Source organism: Meles meles, chromosome 20 (assembly GCF_922984935.1).
Source record: "Meles meles chromosome 20, mMelMel3.1 paternal haplotype, whole genome shotgun sequence".
In the NCBI taxonomy this organism is placed as follows: domain Eukaryota; kingdom Metazoa; phylum Chordata; class Mammalia; order Carnivora; family Mustelidae; genus Meles; species Meles meles.
The window spans coordinates 54,751,714-54,771,232 of record NC_060085.1 but is presented as its reverse complement, the minus strand read 5'-3'; the positions used below and the strand labels follow the sequence as shown (position 1 = coordinate 54,771,232).

At 36.6% G+C, this 19,519-nt stretch overlaps 1 protein-coding gene across 5 annotated transcripts in view; it reads right to left on the bottom strand.

The window, feature by feature from the left end:
* PPARG (peroxisome proliferator activated receptor gamma) overlaps positions 1–19,519 on the bottom strand; it is a 130,662-nt gene that overhangs the window by 56,527 nt on the left and 54,616 nt on the right. The gene's annotated exons all lie outside the window — the stretch shown is intronic.

The following is a 19,519-nucleotide window of genomic DNA, read 5'->3' as shown; positions in this document are numbered from 1 at the left end:
GGACTTTCAGAGCTGATAGGACGTAAACACTGCAAATTACAAATACATCGTGAAAATGTCGGGAAGGACCAGTGTGTGTTTTGGGAAAAGGGGTGTGGTGGGGAAGAGCTAACATCTATCTTCCACTGTAGGAAGTCCATGGGAGAATGGATACAGCTTTTGAAATAGCAGCATACCAGATGTTATTTCGAAGACACAGAGGTAAATTCCAGAAGAAATGCTGAAAAGAATGAAAAATGACTGTTTCTGAGGAATAGGAACTGGGGACTGAGGGTTGCTGTTCATGAAAAGTTTTCTCCTGACTTTAAAAACTAGGTACAAGTCTTACTTTCGTAGAAGTAAGAATTAAGCTAAATATCTTTTCATTGTAATGTCTTCCCATGATTTCACTGAACAAAGTGAATAAATATATTCCTTGCACGTTTCTCAGTCCTCTTAAAAGGAATTACCATGCAAAAAACCCCTGGAAAAGTAGGGAATATTTTAATGCAGTTTCAAGTAAAATAAAGGAAAATCAGAAAATATTTTTAATGCTTGATCAATAGTTGGCAGTTCTTTTGATTCAAACATTTAAAAAAATTCTATCGATTCTTTTCTTTTCCTTTCCTGGTATCACGGATTTTGGTCAGAAAAGTGGGAAAAAGACTCTGGATCCCATTAGCAGAAGTATAACTTAATAATAGGTAACAATTTTGAAGTACTTACACGAGAGACATTGTACCTTAAAATTATTAAACATGTAATTTATAATTAATTAATGTATATATGTGTAATTTATAAATGTATACATACATATAATTCACATCTATGAACAGTCCTATGGGTTATATACAATTGTTATTACCCCCAGTGGACTGAAAACATTAGACAGAAAGGGGCTAAGTGCAGGGAGCCTGGGTGGCTCTTTTGGTTAAGCATCTGACTCCTGGTTTCAGCTCAGCTCCTGATTTTAGGACCCTGATTTTAGGATTAAGCCCCACCTTGAGCTCTTTACTCAGCCCATAGACTGTTTAACCCTTTCTCTCCCCTTTTGCTCATATTCTCTTTCTCAAATAAATAAAATCTTAAAAAAAAAAAAAAGAGGTTAGGTACCTTGCCTGATGTCACATAGGTAATAGGTACTGGGATTTGAATCTTGTGTGATTTCTCAAAATAGAGAACCTCTTACTTTGGACACCATGAATTAAGAAAAGGATTAGAAAAGGATTCTTTGCTGTGTCATTTGTTTCTTCAATGTGGAAAAAATACATTTTCTTTCTGCCATCTACTTAGACTATATTAAAACTCAAATCCAATGCTTCTGTGGTTTGGTTTCCCACTGATACTCCCACTGATAACTCTGGCAGAGGCTGAAGCATTCCAATATGTAACTGTATACACTTTTCCTTATATATATATATGTATATATATATGTATACATACACTTTTCCTTATAATGAGTCAGAAGATCTCATAACAAATTCCCAAATACAGATCAACAAAGGGTCTATCATCTGGTTTTGGAGAAGGCCATGTACACTTATGTTTTACAAAAGTTCATTTTCTCTTACATGGGTCACATCTTGTTTAGATAGCTTGCTTAATCCAGTCAAGTGTCAGGAGACAGGAAAGATTACAGGATCATGCCCTCAACCATAGTCATCATTTCTGCTGTTTCCTGAGAAGCAGTCTCACCATGGTCAAACCAGCTCAAGCTTGGTTCTTTTGCTAAAACTACGGTCATGTGTTACTAAAGGGAGACTTACTAGTAATTGAATCAACACTAAACCTAAGTCTGTGGAACAGTTAGTTACTCTGGTTTGATTGAAATTCCTACTTGACTGAGCACATACTGGCAGCAAGCGAAGAATGGTGTGGAGGTCAGAAAAAAGAAATTGGGGTGTTCTCCCCAGCCAGCTCTTTCTGCACATTTTGGTTTTGGCTTTGCAGTGAGAGGCTAACAAACATGGGAGACAGAAGACTGAGTGGGAAGGAAAAAAATAAAGGGTATGGTCCAGGACTTTGTAACTATTCAGAAGGAGGGACCACCAAAGAGATGCGAGAGTACTGTTTCTCTTTGCTTTGTCCACCTCTCAAACATCGTCAAGGGCTTGACATCCTTGCAACCAGGAAAACATAAGAGTGGTAGTGGTTTTAAGTAATGCTTTATTACTGAAGCACCTTGAATAGCTTGAAATGATCACAGAGTGGAAAGCAATTGTCTTACTCAGAATTGTTTAGTCTGGCAAAATGATGTGATACACTATGGTCCTGTGCACTCTTGTTTTTAATTTACTGTGCCAAATACTCTTAATGAGAAGACAATGGTCTGAAGCTAAACAAATATGAGAACAAAAGTGTCAAAACAGATGTAGCCAGATTGCCAGTGGTTATGGGCTGATTTGCAGATTTTCACTAGCTATACCATATAGTATCTCAAAAATATTACAATGTAGTATTTAAAATATTCATAGTAAACATTTTTCATGTTTAAATATTCTTCCTGAGCTATTATACCATTATCAAAATATTCTGTATAAAAACATTTGACACAATTCAAAGTATTTATTATTTTAAAAATCTCTTAACTAGGAAGGAAAGGGAACTTCAATAATCTGATAAAGCATATCCATAAAAAACAAACAAACAAAAACCTAAAGGAGCCATCATACTTGATGGTGAAATATTTAAAGTTTTCCTTTGAGATCAGGAATGAGATAAGCATACTAGCTATCACTGCTTCTAGTCAAAAGTGCACTGGAAATCCTATCCAGTGAAATATGGAAGAAAAAAAATGATTAGAAAAGAAAAAATAAAACTAACATTACTCACAGATGACATGAATATATATATGTGAGTATGTGTGTGTGTGTGTGTGTGTGTGTGTGTGTATGGAAATAAAACCCATTACAATTAATAAAAGAATTTAGCAAAGTTGCTGGATATAAGATCAATCAATATTCAAAAAATGAACTGTATTTTAAGCAACAAACAGAAAATAACATTTTAAAATGATTTTTACCGTAGCATCAAAAACATCAAATAAATACCTAAGGGGAAAAAACCTAGCAAAATATGTGTAAGACTGCCATATGGAAAATTCAAAAATCTTATTTTTTTAGAAGTATTTAAATAGATGAAGGGATACACTGTGTTCATGAACTGGAATACTCAATATTTAAAACTGTCAATTCTCTCTATATTTATCTATAGATTCAGGAAAATTCCAATCAAAATACCAGCATTTCTGTGTATAAGGAGACATGCTGAGTCTAAAATTTATATGGAAATTCAAAGAGCCAAGAATAGCCAAGACAATCTTGAAAAGAACAGCACTGGTGGATTTTTACTACCAGATATTAAACCCAATTATAAAACTACAGTAATTAATAAGTCAATTAGCACAAGAAGAAAAACAGACCAGTGCAACAGGAGAGCAAGTCCAGAATCAACCCCACAAGAATATAGTCACCTGGTTTATGACCAAAATGTCGCCACAGTATAGTGGGGAAAGGATCACTTTGTCAATAAATGAAGTAGGTCAATTACATATCCATATGGAAAAAAGTGAATCAACCTCTACCTTAAAACATACACAAAAATCAGTTCCATGTGGACTGAAGATCTAAATGTGAAATATGAAACAGAAGAGTTTTTAAAATAAAAATTAAGATAATACTTCATCAGGGACACCTGGGTTGGTTAACCAACACATCAGTTGGTTAAGCTGCTGCCTTCGGCTCAGGTCATGATCCCAGGGTCCTGGGATTGAGTCCCACATCGGACTCCTTACTCAGTAGGGAGCCCGTTTCTCTCTCTGCCTCTGCCTGCCACTCTACATAACTTAATCAAATAAGTTGCTTTCCTTAGCACTGCTAGCAAATAAGTCCCCTAAAATTTCAAATCAATACTGGAAGTATCAAAAGGTAGGCAGAGGGGCGCCTGAGTGGCTCAGTGAGTTGTGAGCTCTCTCTTTCTCTCTCTCTCTCTCTGACAAATAAATAAATAAATCTTAAAAAAAAAAAAAGAAAAGAAAAAGAACACTTCATCAACCTTGGAGTAGGCCAAGATTTCTTTATAAAAAATTTAATAAAAATCACTGATTAGATAACCTGGACAATATTTAAGATTAAAACTGATTAGTAAGTAAATGAAAAAGCAATACACAGTGTGGGAGAAGATATCTGCAATATATACATTTGACAAAGTATGCTTTATTTTTATTTATTTATTTATTTTTAACAAAGTATGCTTTAAATGCATATCTAAAGTACCCAGTATAAAAATGGGCAAAACACTTGAACAGGCACTTCACAAAAAAGAAGAACCAAAAGGGTAATAAATGTTTTTTAAAGTGCTTAACTTTTTAGTTATTAGAGAAAGAGAAACAAAAATTATAATGTGATACCACCATAAACCCATTAGCATGGCTAAAATGAAAAAGAAAAAGAAAATGTGTAAAGAGGTGGACCAAGTGGAACACTCCCAACACTGCTGGGTATTAATGGTACAGTCATGATCAAAACCGTCTGGTAGGGTCTCTTAAAGCTGAACACACCCTATGGACCATGTGTATGTCTAACAGAAATGTGTACTCTTGTTCACTGCAATACCTATATGAGAATGTTCCTAGTTGTACTATTTGCAGTAATGAAAAATACCTGAATGCCCATCAACAGTAAGACAGACATATTATGATATATTCACAAAATGAAATAAAGTAATAAGAATGAAGTACAATTATATTCAGTAATGTGATTAACAAACAAATGATGAGCAAAAGAATTCATACACAAAAGAGTAAACAATGTTAAATTCTATTCATATAAAATTCCAAAATGGGCAAACTAAACCATGGGTTAGAAATTAGAAGAGTCAGAGGGCTTCCAGAGGGCTGGTATTGTTCTGTTTCCTTATCTGAATGTGAACTACACATTTCACTCATTTGTGCAAATGATTTACATATTTCTCCCTATGTATTTTATGTTTCACCAAAAATCTTCAACAGGAGGGATGGGTTGGAGTGGGAGTTGATAGAAGGAAACATGCAAACCAAACATATAAGCCAACAAAAACTCTTTTATTTGTGTTAAAAAGATTTGTTACAGAATTTCTAATGTATTTATTTAAGAATTTTTCTATTCAGAAGTTACCAAGTGGAATTAAAATCAGTCTCAATAAACTACCTGTATTTCTAACTGCCTTCATTGTATAATAAAGGCTAAATACATCTTCAATTAAGATGGTCAAGTCAGCATCAACAGGGCAGGAAAAAATTCAAAGGGTGCAACTTTTTATGCTAAGGAGTATTAAAAGTTACATTTTTGCTTTAGGTATGCTTGACTTATATGTACGGCCTCTTCTGCTTTACAAGAACCCTGTATTTCTTTTAAAATGCAGGAAATCTTCCCAAATACTAATACCTACAACAGGAGTCCTATGTTTGTGAAGTCAACATGTTTGGATCAGTTGTCTTTTGAAACATTCCATTTAAATGAAATGAAGTCTGTGGCTTAGTGCAAACTACCAATTTCATGATGAATATTTAATTTCTTTGTATCAACAATCTATTTCATCAACTTTTTGTTTTAGAAGAGTTATCATCATATTTTACTACAGTATTTCTCTTCCCAAAGCCTCTCCTTGTTTTACTTTTCTTTGGTATTTTCCTTTCTCAATATCTTAATCTCAGTACAAGCTTGATCAGTAATATAAAACCCAAACAATCTCAAATCAAGATAACCAATTACCTAATACTATGTGCAAGGTATTTTTCAGGCCTTGCAACAAATACATTATAACATAGTTCTTGACCTTGAGAAGCTTACCAAGGTGAAAGATGTTTAATAATAGAAGGCAGAATACAGACCAAACTAGTGAGAGAGACAATGAGTGCTCTAGAAGTGTAGAGGAGAAAAAGACCAACATGTATTGAAATAATCCAGGATAACTACATGGTAGAGATGGATTTTGAATTGTGAGGATCATGTGGGATGATTAGGATTTGGATTATGGTTGATAAAGGTATTCCAAGTAAAAGATATTTGTCTCTACTGTCCAGCATGACCCTTATATTATCTGAGTTTCCTGAGACTGAAATGAATATGATATCAAAATGATTAAATTTTGGGTTTAAAAAAAAGGACATTACTTGCAAACTGGATCAATTTCTTGGCCAACTGGGTCATCTGTTTGGGTTAATTGTTTGTATCTTATAATTGCCTAGAGATGTGCTTATATCAGTAGTAAAGAGATTTCTTTGTAAATGGCAGAGATTTCTATGTAAATCTGGCTATACTTATATTAGACTGACACATTTGGTTCTTTTCAGCATATTTTGCCAATTAAGTGAACTTGCCTAGACAGTCTACATAATAGGTCTAAATTTTTAAAACTAACGGCAGTGTTTTAGGTGAAGTGGAAGACAACAATAAAGTAATATCCTACCATCTCACATTTAAAATATTCAATTGATAATGCCAAGTAATGAATGTTTTACTTTTTCTAAAATAAGTGACTTAATTCAGTGAAGTAAGGTGAGCCATGGTGCTCACATGTCTAGCACCGACGACGAATATTAGAACTGCTATTCTGTCTTTGAGTTTTGTTGCTGGTTCTTTGCCAAAACAAGAAACTGAACCTGGGTTTCTTTCTTCTGGAACTGTGATTAATAATATTTCTCTATCAGATAATATCTAAATATTCTGGGAAAAAATGCTAAGGAAAAGATTGTAAGCAAGTAAGAACTAAGTCTGAATTAACTATAGCAACAGAAAATTTGATAGCATGGACACTGAAAATCTGTATTATCTCAAAGTTGTAACTTCCATTTTACAGAAGACAAGACAAAACTAGTATTTGTTGGACACCTGTTACATATCAGGTCCTGTGCTAAGTGCTTCTTCACAGATTGGGTATTGGTTACTTAATCAAATAAGTTGCTTTCCTTAGCACTGCCAGCAAATAAGTCCCCTAAAATTTCAAATGAATACTGGAAGTATCAAAAGGTAGGCAGAGGGGCGCCTGAGTGGCTCAGTGAGTTAAGCCTCTGCCTTCGGCTCAGGTCATGATCTCAGGGTCCTGGGATCGAGCCCTGCATTGGGCTCTCTGCTCAGCAGGGAGCCTGCTTCCCCTCATTCTCTGCCTGCCTCTCTCCCTACTTGTGATCTCTATGTTGAATAAATAAATAAAATCTGAAAAAAAAAAAGAAAAAAAAAAAAAAGGTAGGCAGACTTGCAAAAGAAGCCAGGCGTTTGGATAAGTCAAAAACTGTGATATTCAAATTAATATTCAAATAATACTCAACAATGATAATTCAAACCAATGGAGGGATATGATGCAAATAACTGTATAACAGGCAATTCAAAATAGATTTATATCTGGTTTTTAAGACTGATCATGTTATTGGTTTGTTTACACCAGCATGGGTTTTAGAACAATACGTTAGCATGTACACTAACTTGTTTTTACTTATCAAACATCTTCTAGTGCCTGACCTCAGGGTGTGATGAGGTACAGCAACAGGTCAGTTTGGAATTAATAAGACAACAATAAGAGCTTATTATGTACCTATTATATGTTAGATACTTGTGGAATAAAGAAGAGAATAAAACATGGGTCTTATCCTCAACAACTATATAACTTGGATTAAGGGAATATATAAAACAAAAATATTATCAGGCAGTCTCCAAATAAGGGCTAAATAGTGTGATACAGACCAAGGCAGAAGAGGGGGTTTTATTATTTTATTTTAACAAGTATTAATCAACTGGCCATTTACCAAACATGTCCCAGGCATTTGGGATATACCGTGAATGAGCAAACTAGACAAAGATCCCTGCCTTTATGGGGTTGATATGTTAGTGTGAAAAAGTGGACAATAAGTACAATAGATGAGTAAATTATACAGTATGTTAGAAGATGGTGAATACTTAGAAATGAAACCATGGAGCAGGAGGGAAAGGGCGGTGGGCAGGACAGAGAATTCAACAACAGCAGGGATAGAGGCAGTCCTTACCAGAAGCGAGATCTGAGCCAAAATTAGAAGGAGCTGACAAGAAGATGCAGGGGATGAGGGTTCAAGGAAGGAGCAAGAACCCAGAGTAAATGCACTAAGGCAGGAGCATGTCTGGAATTCAGGAGGAACAGCAATGTGGCCAGTGTGGCTGGAGCTGACTGAGGAAAGGGCAGAGAGGTGGACCGGGGTGGGGTGGGCGTTCTGGGTCAGACTGGGCTTCCATCCTACGTGAAGCGAGGAGCTGCTGCTGTAGGGTTGTGAGCTGAGTAACAGAGCTGACTTACATTTTAACGTGATCCCTCTGCATGAAGGCTGACACTAAGCAGTTGGGAGGTGAGGACAGAGGCAGGACAATGCGTCAAAGAGTGGGATAGCAATCCAGGCAAGAGACAGTGGCTTGGATGAGAGTACTGGCAGTGAAGTGGGGAGAGGTGATATATTCTGAACATATTTTCAGTTTAGAGGAACAATTAACAGTAACGTATTAACAGGAGGTCTCGTGTCATGGTGGTTACTTGAACCTGATGTTGAAGGACGGGGGGGATTTGAAAAGGTGGAAGAATTCGGAAAGGCATTCCAGGATGTGGTGGGTTTACAGGCAAGGGTGAGTCTGGCTGTTCTTGGGACAATGTGATTAGTCCAAGCAGAAAAATGCAGATCATTCTCTGGGGTGTGGAGGGAAATAAAATACACAAAGTGGAAATGGATTATACAAAGCTTTCAAAGCTAGGTGGAGGCATTTAGACTTCACAAGGTTAACTATGGGGCACTACTTGTATACAGTAAGTGCTCAATACATACTGGAAGTCTGATAGGCTTTAAGGACTACTTATCTTGCAGATTAGACTGGATGGCTGAATGTCTCTCATTTAGAAAGTCAGCTAAAAGGCTGTACATGAATCCCAGTGTGTGGTCATAAGAGATGATATTCCTTATGGTAATTGAGAGTTGACTGTTTTAAATTTACTTTATAATGCAAACCATTCACCACTTGTAGGAACTTCAATCTTGTGTTGGCAGATCTCTTACCTGATAAAAATTACACGGGTCTAAACACTGTGTGCTCAGCTAGCCACAGGATCTTAATTCTGAGGTTACTGGAGTTGGACAGCAGTTGCTATCAGATGCAAATGTAATTCCTGTGTCTCTAAATTAGTTACAGGTACAAAACTGTATCTACAAAAAAAAGGTAATCTAGTAGAGGTTTACAGAAACTTAGTTCCATCTAAATGAGTCCGATTCATTCATATCACATTAATTTTTGCAAATATTCGACACTAGTAGATGGACATGAGGCATTTGCTGGGACAACTTTCTTATGCCTAATTTAAGGTTGTCCAAAAGAAGCTAAAATAACAGAACCCATGTCAGTTCTGTTGCTCTAATACAATGAAGACATTTACTTGGCTCAGATTTCCACTGATGCAAAGAATATGTGCTTTATAAGGAGCTATGATGATTTTAGAATTTCCTATGAATTACCTTATTCAAGTTACAGGTGAGAATGTTGACAAAGATAGTAACCTATGACAAACTATCAGAGCTATAAAAATTGTTTTCCATTTGACAACCTGTTTTATACAGCAATGAAGAGTTTAAATGGATAACTGCTGTCAGGTAACTTTCAAAACAAGTTGTACTCCTTAGGAATGCCAGAGGAAAATAAATTAAAAAAAAATTTTTTTTAAGATTTTATTCATTTATTTATTTGTCAGAGAGAGAGAGAGAGAGAGAGAGAGCGCGCACAAGCGGGCAGAGAGGCAGGCAGAGGGAGAAGCGGGCTCCCCACCGAGCAGGGAGCCTGAAGCGGGGCTTGATCCCAGGACTCTGTGATCATAACCCGAGCCGAAGGCAGGGGCTCAACCGACTGAGTCACCCAGGCGCCCCAAATTTAAAAATTTTTAAATGCTGTTTTCTTGTAAGACTCTAATATACATGACATTTGTTTCTGGTGTTTCCTATAACTCATAATTTGGGGGGAAGTACAAGAGAAATGACAGTTTGGGAAACATAGTAAGGAGATTCTGAGTCTTGAAATCTACCAAATCTACTATGTCCTGGTGATCAGAAAAGAGATATGAACAGTTAAATCAGAGAAATAAATGATAAAATAGAGCCACACTAAAAAAAATTAATATGGACAATAGTAACATTCTAGAAAAAGGCCCTGAATCATTATTAATGTGAGATTATGAAATTTAGAGCTGTGTCAATTACCTAAATCTTCATCATAAAGAATATTAAATTTCTAAGATAGTTTTTCAATGTCTCGGAGAAGAAAGCGTTTAATTACTGTTTTCATTATGGCCCAAGAATGATTTCAGTTTTTGGAAATCCAATCTTTTCTGAAACAAACATTAACAAAAGTGGGAGATAACTGCCCATTAAAAAAAAAAAATCTGACAGAAAGACACTTTCTCTAAGTATGATTATTTCCTTATCAAAATATTCAGGTGAGGTCATGGGAGAAGCCTCATCTCACTCAAAAACTGCCATTATTTTGATACACAAAGAATTCTGCGGTTTTCCCCCACATATTCCCTAAAATGCTTCTAAATTAAGATATTGTATGTTTTCTGTTCCATCCATAAGTGATTAATACTAGAAGACCAAAACAATAAACTATATAGGACTTCAGATGGGCTTTTGCATACATTGTGTCATTTAATCCTTGTAATAACCCTGTATTTCTGTTGCTATATGTGGAAACAGAGGGAAGAGAGGATAAATGGCTTACTCAAATCCACACGGAACAAACATGGCCAGGACAAGACTTGTAGTTACATTCCCTGATACTACCTGGGTCCCTTTAAACCTCTAGAAAGGTGAAAACTTTGCTCAATTATTTAATGCTTTCAAATATACAGTTGCCTGGAGTCTTGCAGAGGCACAGTTTAAGTACCCCTCCGTAAAAATGGCGGTCAATCAATCACTCACTCCTATCTCAGGAGAGGCGCTTGTTTCAAAGGATTGTCTATTGCAGCATTTATCATGCCTCCAAGGCATATTTCCATTGCTCAATCAGCTCCAAAGGACAAGCGTGTCATCATCTTTCAATGCTCTGGTGCAACACTTTAAAATTATAGAATTCACACAGGACTAAGTCTGGCATGAAAAGTAGGAGGCATATTGAGCTTGAGTTTGTGGAAGCTTCCCTTCACTCTTGCCAATTTTTACTAGGAGAGATGGTTTCAGAGCCAGCATGGGGTTACTTGGGGTTACTTGAGGAGCTCATGATGAAAATGGGGAAATAAGATAGAGGGGGGGCTCACAGTGATAATGGAACCCAGGAAAAAGCACAGGACTCCTATTTGGGTAGAGTGGCTACATACATTTTTTAATCTCATGATATGACCAATATAGCTTGGACATCTGGATCATTCACATTTATCAAGACACTTTTTCTTCAAAGTAGCACCAAGCTACTTGCAAGAACCCCCAAGACCACCTTGCCGACAGTGAGCAGGAAAGAGCACCAAAATTAATTACCATATTAAAGCCAAATCCTAACTCTACAGTGTTTCATCTCTAATGGCCTCAATTTCAAGTTTGTTTGTTTGTTTCTTTTGGCAAGGGTGGAGTAAATAGTGGTCATCTACAAAATGCAACTGAAGTTGGCCTTTAGGAATAATATTTTCAACAGAAGAACACTTAGGAATAAGAAGTAATCAGACACCATAGAAACAAAAGTTAAATTATTTGTACAATATATAATTTTTTAATTGCTAATAATTCTGTACCATGTTAATTAAGAAGTAAAGTACTGTATTAGTCTTGGAGGGCAATTGAGACTCAAGACAATTAAATTCTGGCAAATTCAAATCATAAACATATAGAGATTAGTACAGAATGAAAACTAACTTGAATCACATAATTATCTCTTACCATACACAGAATTTTTCCTCAGTTAATCTAAAATATTTGTTGTACTACATTCTGGACATATTCCTTGCAAACAGACATAACTACCAACTTTTGACTCAAGAACTATTTCACAGTATAGCTAGGACATTCTGCCCTGATGAAAGCTAAGTTAGTAACTGGAGAAAGACAGCAATAATTTTTATGGTTTTTAAAAAAATAGAAAGCAGATTTTATATAATGAAACAAAACTCCTATTTAAGAGGCGCAGATGACAGATAAATATATTGAATCAAATCATCGTAATAGAATGAAACAGTATTTCAGGAAATATTTTTTCTTATTTTTTAAACAGCCTGATGTTTTAACAAAAAAAAAAACAAAACTGTGACTAATATGTTCAAACTTCAGACTTCCAGAAAAATTAAAACATTAAAATGTAAAGCCATTCATTTCAACAACAAAGTGTCTTAACTGTAACACTTTAGCACTTGTATAATAAAATACCAATCACACTAGTTAACACGATTTTTATGTGGTATCTATGAGAAAAAAATACGTAGAAATACAGAAATAAATATGAAACAGTACAAAACAGAAGAAGCTGTGCTAAGAAACTCCAGTAGAAGGAGCTGTAGAAATGAAGAACTTACATTTTGCAATGGCCAAGAAAGGAATTTTGAAAAATGAGGTATCTGCTTAAATCTTACATATCTGAGTACAAGTAATAGCTAATCAGTTACTTGGTACGCAATAGGCATTTAGGGACGTTGCTTTCTTTATGTGTAAAATGAAATGCTTGGAATAGACATTCTCCAAGGCCCCACAATCTATTCTACAATGCGTTAGGCACCATGCTAGAAATACAGAGACGAATATAAGTTGGTCCTACACTCAGGAAGCATACAATTCTCTGGGAGAGATAAAATGTACAAATATCTAGATTTCAAAATAGAACTAAACATGCTGCGAGAGATTTAAGAGGAATAAAAATGCTGTAGGTAGGATAAAAACTGCCTGAGAGATATGTACCATATAAGACTACGAAACGGGAAAAAGGGACACTTTCAGGTATTCTAAAAAAAACCTCAAGTATATTTGGGAAGCACATATAAACCAAGGAAATAAAAATGAATAGGATTTTAAAAAATATAAATATACCTTTAATGCCTACAAGTCAGGAACTAGGAGCCATACACAGACAAACATGGATTAGTTTAGGTTTCTTTTTCAAAGTTCTGATGCTTACAGCTGAACACTAAAACAGCAAACTAGGCATTGAAAGACTGGACTATACACATCCCATATTAGAATATAACCTGGAAAACAATCTACAAGAGCAATTTCATCATTCCATAAATGCCCAAAGTAACCCAACAGTCATATCTGGAATTGACTTTACCTTGTGAAGTGCTTGCAGACAGTGTATCAGCAAAGGAATCGCTTTCTGGGTCAATAAGAGAATCTCCCAGAGTTTCCCCCATAACAGCATGGAAGAGGGCTTTGCTGTAATTCACACTGATATTTTGTCTATTTCTTGCAAAAGACCAATCCATTAAAAGAAAAGGACTTGCAGTAGTAGAACTTGTGAACACAACCAATGAGTTAAGACATCAGTTTCCAAATATTTCGGAGAGGTGGGAATTAATCCACAAAGGACCAGGACTGAATTGGCTGGCACTGTCCTGTTAGAGAGCCAGCTGTGACAAATGTGGTGTCATAATGTTGCTCACTGCTTTGGCAAGACTTGGTACATTACAAGGAAAGCATTGCCACACCGTCTCGCCAGTGACCCACATGTTCTGTGTCTTGTGAGGGGCGTGAGTTGTACAGTATTTAGAGCTACCAGAGCAAAGAGATTGTTTAGTGTTCGACTGCTCCCTAAATGGGAAATTTTACATCTCTGGGTTATGAAATACCAGATAAACTTACTTGGACAAAGTGTTTTCCTAGCTGCCCATCCCTGGTTGAATCTCTAATCACATTATCTGAAGGAAACCATTTAATTCAAACATGTACTTGTATTTTAAAATCTGGCATCAGCATGCCACTGAAATGTTATTTTCTGAGGCGTTGGTTCCAGCCCTTGACAAAGGCCAAAGTGACACTGACAATTCTAGAAGATTAAAGAGTTGAGAGATAGAGTTTAGATTTGATCTCTCAGGGTTTGCTTTTCAAAAACTCGATGATGACGTTCAGCCCCTGCTAGCAGAGGCAGCAGTGACACCACACCGAGGTCTGAGCACAGCTGATGTTTCAATGATAAATGCCGTGTCATAACAGAAAAAGTGGCGTTCTCTCTGAGAAGAATAATGCACTAGCAGCAGAAAAAAAACAACAACAACAGGCTCACACTGATAGGTTGGCGAGGAACTGTGGTCAGTTTTGTAATCAGGAAAAAGCTGGCTTCTTGCTCAAGGCCTTTGCCCTTTTTGGCAAGGAGAAACACAAGCAGGGACAAGCTTCAGTGTGGAAGCAGGTCTCCACTTGTCCCATGAGTGGCCTGACAGAACTGCAGTGACCTGTGGATTTGATCAAGATGCCCCCACATAGGGCGATGGATCAGAAGGCAATAATTCCCTTAGATTTATGCTAATGTTCCCCCAAGTGGCACAAGTATCCATCTGTTCCATCTACATTGAGTAACTGGTCATTCTGCAAGGGGACTAGCAAGAGTTTCCCTGTTGATCATGGAGCAACAATTTGGTGGGGAAAATGCATACTTGGGTCTTCACAGCACAGAATAAAGTGGAGAGTCGGGCGTTTGTATTGCTTAACAACCTTTAAAAACCAAAAAGCATTTACTAAGGTAGTTTGAGTTAAAGCAAACTTCTTGACAGTCCAAATGACAGAGGTAATTACAGGTGTGTAGGATTAGTTCTGTCTATATTCAACTTGAACTATCAATAAAGGAGCTTCTCCTTCCCTCTCAATGCTGGGAAATTTCCTTCTATTACAGACACGATGATAATAGTTAAAAGTATAATTAGTCTAAGATTTTTGGTTAAATATAATGATAGAACAAAATCAATTCTAGAAGTCAAGGACAGTTTTCTTCTTGTTAATAAAACAGAACAAAAATACAGATAATGTCCCAAGATGTGCTTGCATCTAGAAGGCAAATTTCAGCTTTCTTCCTATGAAATGGCCATTTCTCCCTCAATTCCCTATCCTCTCCCCATTCTAGGTCTCAGATTCCAATGTCTTTCCAACTTAAAAAAAAAAAATGAACAAGTTTATTAAAATGTTAAAATTATGCCAGAGTATAAGAAGGACAAAACAGGCAGAAGGATACCATTTTAGAGTGAAGCTCTTTATAAAAAAGTCTAACACTCTGTTAAGAAGATGAGAAAACAAGGCCCCCCAATGGCCAGTACACTCTCCAGGTTGAAAGGTAGGTAGTGACAGGTGTGGAACTAGAATCTAGGTCTTTTAGGTGTCTGATTCCCAGGCCAGCCAACTACGGGTCTTCCCCAATTTCCACTCTCACAAGCATCTAAATTACCTCTTTTAATAAATCAGTCACCAAAGGGACAGAGTATAGGATGAGTTATGGGGATAACTCTTTCACAGAATATCAGTCAATAACTGTGTCATTAATTTTTCAGTACCCATGGGTATGGAGTTGGTGTGGGAAGCTTCTCAATGCCTTTTTCTCTCTTATTCCTACATTTCTTCAATGATGATGTAGGTCATTCATGCCACATAATTCTATCTGGGGAGATGACTTTAAGTTTCTGAGGCCAGCGGAATTAAGCTGGTCTTCCAGTTGGTTAGTGGTCTCTTCTGCTATTTTGGACAATACACAGGTCCGTTCTTTCCAACTATCGTCAAAGGGCCTAATTTCTGGATTCTTCACCTACTATTACTTCTATTCTCTTTTTTTCTCCCCTCAGATACCATTCAACTTGTCCGTCTGCTGTTGTAGCTATCCCTTCCAAGCCCCTAACCATTCTCACTTACACTGTGCTTTAGATATTCAAATATAGAATTATTTATAACAGCTAATTATTCCCTACCATCTGAATCTAATGGCATCTATTCCCCTTGGACTGTATTATTTGAGAGCAACAACCTGTCCTATTCACTGTATTTCACTCCTTTATTTGTTCAACAGATGTTTATTGGCAAAAAATCAGAATACATTGGCAGACCTTGAGTTAGGTGCTGGCTTAACGAACAAGATGGATGTGTTCATTTCTTGTGAATTTCAAAGCTAGTCAATAAGCAAAAACTACAATTTTATCAACAATTTTTATCAACGTGGGGACTGTAGGCTCAGTAAATGTCACTTAAACTCTTGACAACATATCAAGCAATATAGAGAACACCCCAAGTTACTAACGAAATGCTTATACAATGTGGATTTTTAATCATCATTTTTTAAAAAAGATTTTATTCATTTATTTGGCAGAGAGAAAGAGAGATCACAAGTAGGCAGAGAGGCAAGTAGAGGGAGAGGAGGAAGCAGGCTTACTGCCGAGCAGAGAGCCCCATGCAGGGCTCAATCCCAGGACCCTGGAATCATGACCTAAGCCTAAGGCAGAGGATTAAGACCCACTGAGCCACCCAGGTGCCCTGATTAATCATCATTTTATGTTAGTAACAATATTTATTAATTTTTAAAGATTTATTTATTTGAGAGAGAGAGTATGTGTGAGTGGGGGGGAAGGGCAAAGGGAGAAGGGGAGAATCTCAAGCAGACTCCCTGCTGAGCACAGAGTCACACCAGGGCTTAATCCCAGGACCCTGAAATCATGACCTGAGCTGAAACAAAGAGTCCAATGCTCAACTGACTGAGCCACGTAGGCACCCCACTAACAATATTTTAATATTTTGCATCACGCTGTAGCACCAGGTCACTTGAGAAATAACTTGTTCATGTGTATATTAAAATGGACAAAATAAACAGAGCCAATCCCATTTGTATCTAATTAGGAATGTGCTTTGCCTTGAGATACTGAAGAGACTTATTTCACAGTGATCCATCCGTGTATTCCTCAAATATTTATCAAACACCTTCTGAGTGCCAGATATTATTCTAAGTATAGGAGATAAATTCATTAATAATTCAAGTTCCTATCCTCAGTAAGTTCATATTTAACTATATTTATTCAAATTATCCGAATATACCTAAAAGAGTGATCTTTTACCTCACTTAACTTTGAAAGTCAATTAGCATGCACTGATGCCAGAAAAAGTATATTTGCTTAAAGTCATTCCTATCATTGGACAGTATAGGATCACCAGAAAATTTGTAAGTTTTGACACGCATGTGAAGATTTCTATCTTCAAGGCCTTAAGATTCCCCTGTGTCCTATTCTTCATAATATCAAAATCGAGAGGATATTATAAGATGTGTAAAAGAGGATGCTGGTAAATAGGACTATAATGTAAGATGTTGGAGCTGTAGACATGTCCAGGTGTTTTGCATACCAACTGCATAGCAGTACTTTGCATCTGAAGGGTACTTCTACAAAGAAGTCTCCATGGGATGGTTTCCCTTCCGTCCCATGGAGAACCCCTTCAAAGGCTAGTCCTTGCTAATCCAGCAGAGTGAGGAGGAATAGTAGAAGACCAACTCCCTTATGTACTTGCACAAAAGCTAGCTCAGTTGCTTCTGCTGAGGGATGCAGGGCTTTGTGCGATGTTGAAGTTGAGAAGGTCATCTCCTCTTGGACTTTAGAGACATACAGGGTACGGATGTGACTGTGGGTAGGGTACACATAAAGAGCACGAATAAGAATGAAGATAATTTGGAATGGTCATACGGTGAGGAGGCTGAAAAACTAGTTCTGCCCTAGTTTATGACACTTGAAAAAAAAATGTAGTTTGGTATTTGAGAAGACTATGCTTCATTATTTTGTCTTCAATATTATTTATGATTTCTGTCTTTAGCCAAAAGAATCTGAACATTATTCATCCAAAAAACTCCCCAAGTTTTAGTACACTTAGGAATAGGCAACTGGACTAATAACAGCTGTGCATGATTCCGTAACAAAGAGAATGTCTAAAAATCCACAGTTAATAAAAATCATAGTATTATATATGTATAAGGTTTTAAAAATATTATTCAGTATTTGGAATAATTTATATAAAATATATCCATAAAATAGAATATTAAATATTTATTGTGTTATGTTACTCTTGAAATCTAATTAAAACCTTGCTTTTTTTGGCTATAGGTTAAATTTGGATTTTAGCCTCTAGAGTAAAACTGAATTTTTAAAACTGCTTTAATTGTTTTCTTTTTCTTTTATGTAAAATAAGCTATGTTAGTATTGGTATAAAAGTGTTCACAGTATTTTTTTCTTTTGTTAAAACGCCATTTTAAAAGCTGCTTCATTTAATGCTTCAAGCCCTATGAATACTTATGCTGGCCCCTAAAGGTTAGGAGATCTTTGGGAGAACAAGATCGAACACCTCGAGACGCCTCGCAGCGTCTCTAGTTGGCACACAAGTTCATTATTTTTGTTGATATTGAGACTCATGAAAGCACAGCTGCTTGCACATCTGTCTCACGTGGACCATTCGAGGAAGACTTTAGAGACCAAATGAACTGACAACAACATCACTTTTCTTCTTGTTCCAACAAGACATTTCCCCATGGTACTCCAAAGGACACCAGATTATCGCGAACAAGCAGAATGTCTACCTAAGCTCACTGCTCCCCCTACCCATAACCGGTGCCTTTTCCTACTGCAGTTAACGTTGGCTCAGACCTCTATCTTCTAGCTGTGGTTGCATCAATTCAGGATTTCTTCATAGTCACAGGGGACACAACATGGAAGAAATGATGTTCCAATGGGACGCATGCCTAAATAGAGGAACAAATAATGCTGTATCCTAAAATGTAAATTCCACTGTGACCCTTAACAGCAAGCCCGGTGCTCCCATATAAAGAGACAAAGCGAAACTGCTGTTGAACAGTACTTTTTTCTTTTTTTTTAAAGTGAAGTCTACTCTTCTTTCATCAAAAACCATAACTGGGCTCAGATATTCAAAAAGTAACATTTTCTATATAGGATTAATATTTCAAAATAATATACCATTTTGATTTAAAGAAAAACCAACTGAAAATTTCCTTTTCTTTTCCCCCTTCAAAAGTTTACTTGCTAGTTATAGCTGAAAAAGAGCCTAACCTTTCTAACTACTTTTTAGAGATCAAATAAACACTTTTCAAATTACTGTACCTTTGAACCAAAGACATCGTAGCTAAACTATCTTGTCTTTGCTTATAATATCTGAAGTTCTCCAGTAATGTGGTTTCTAGCATGATAAAGTACCATGGGTCGTATTACCAACTGACCCAGATTTATTCTGTGTACAATCCCAAACCTCTAAAACGTATCTCCTTCACTGCTCAGATTTTTTAAAATAATTTTTAAAAAGACTTTATTTATTTGACACAGAGAGAGATCACAAGTAGGCAGAGAGGCAGGCAGAGAGAGAGGGGGAAGCAGTCTCCCTGCTGAGCAGAGAGCCCGATGCGGGGCTTGATCCCAGGAATCTGAGATCATGACCTGAGCCGAAAGCAGAGGCTTTAACCCACTGAGGAGCCACCCCAGCGCCCCCACTGCTCAGATTTTAACAATTTTTCAAGATCAGTTATATGGAGATTCCCTAGGTAACCTATTTTATCACTGGTGAACCATACTAGAA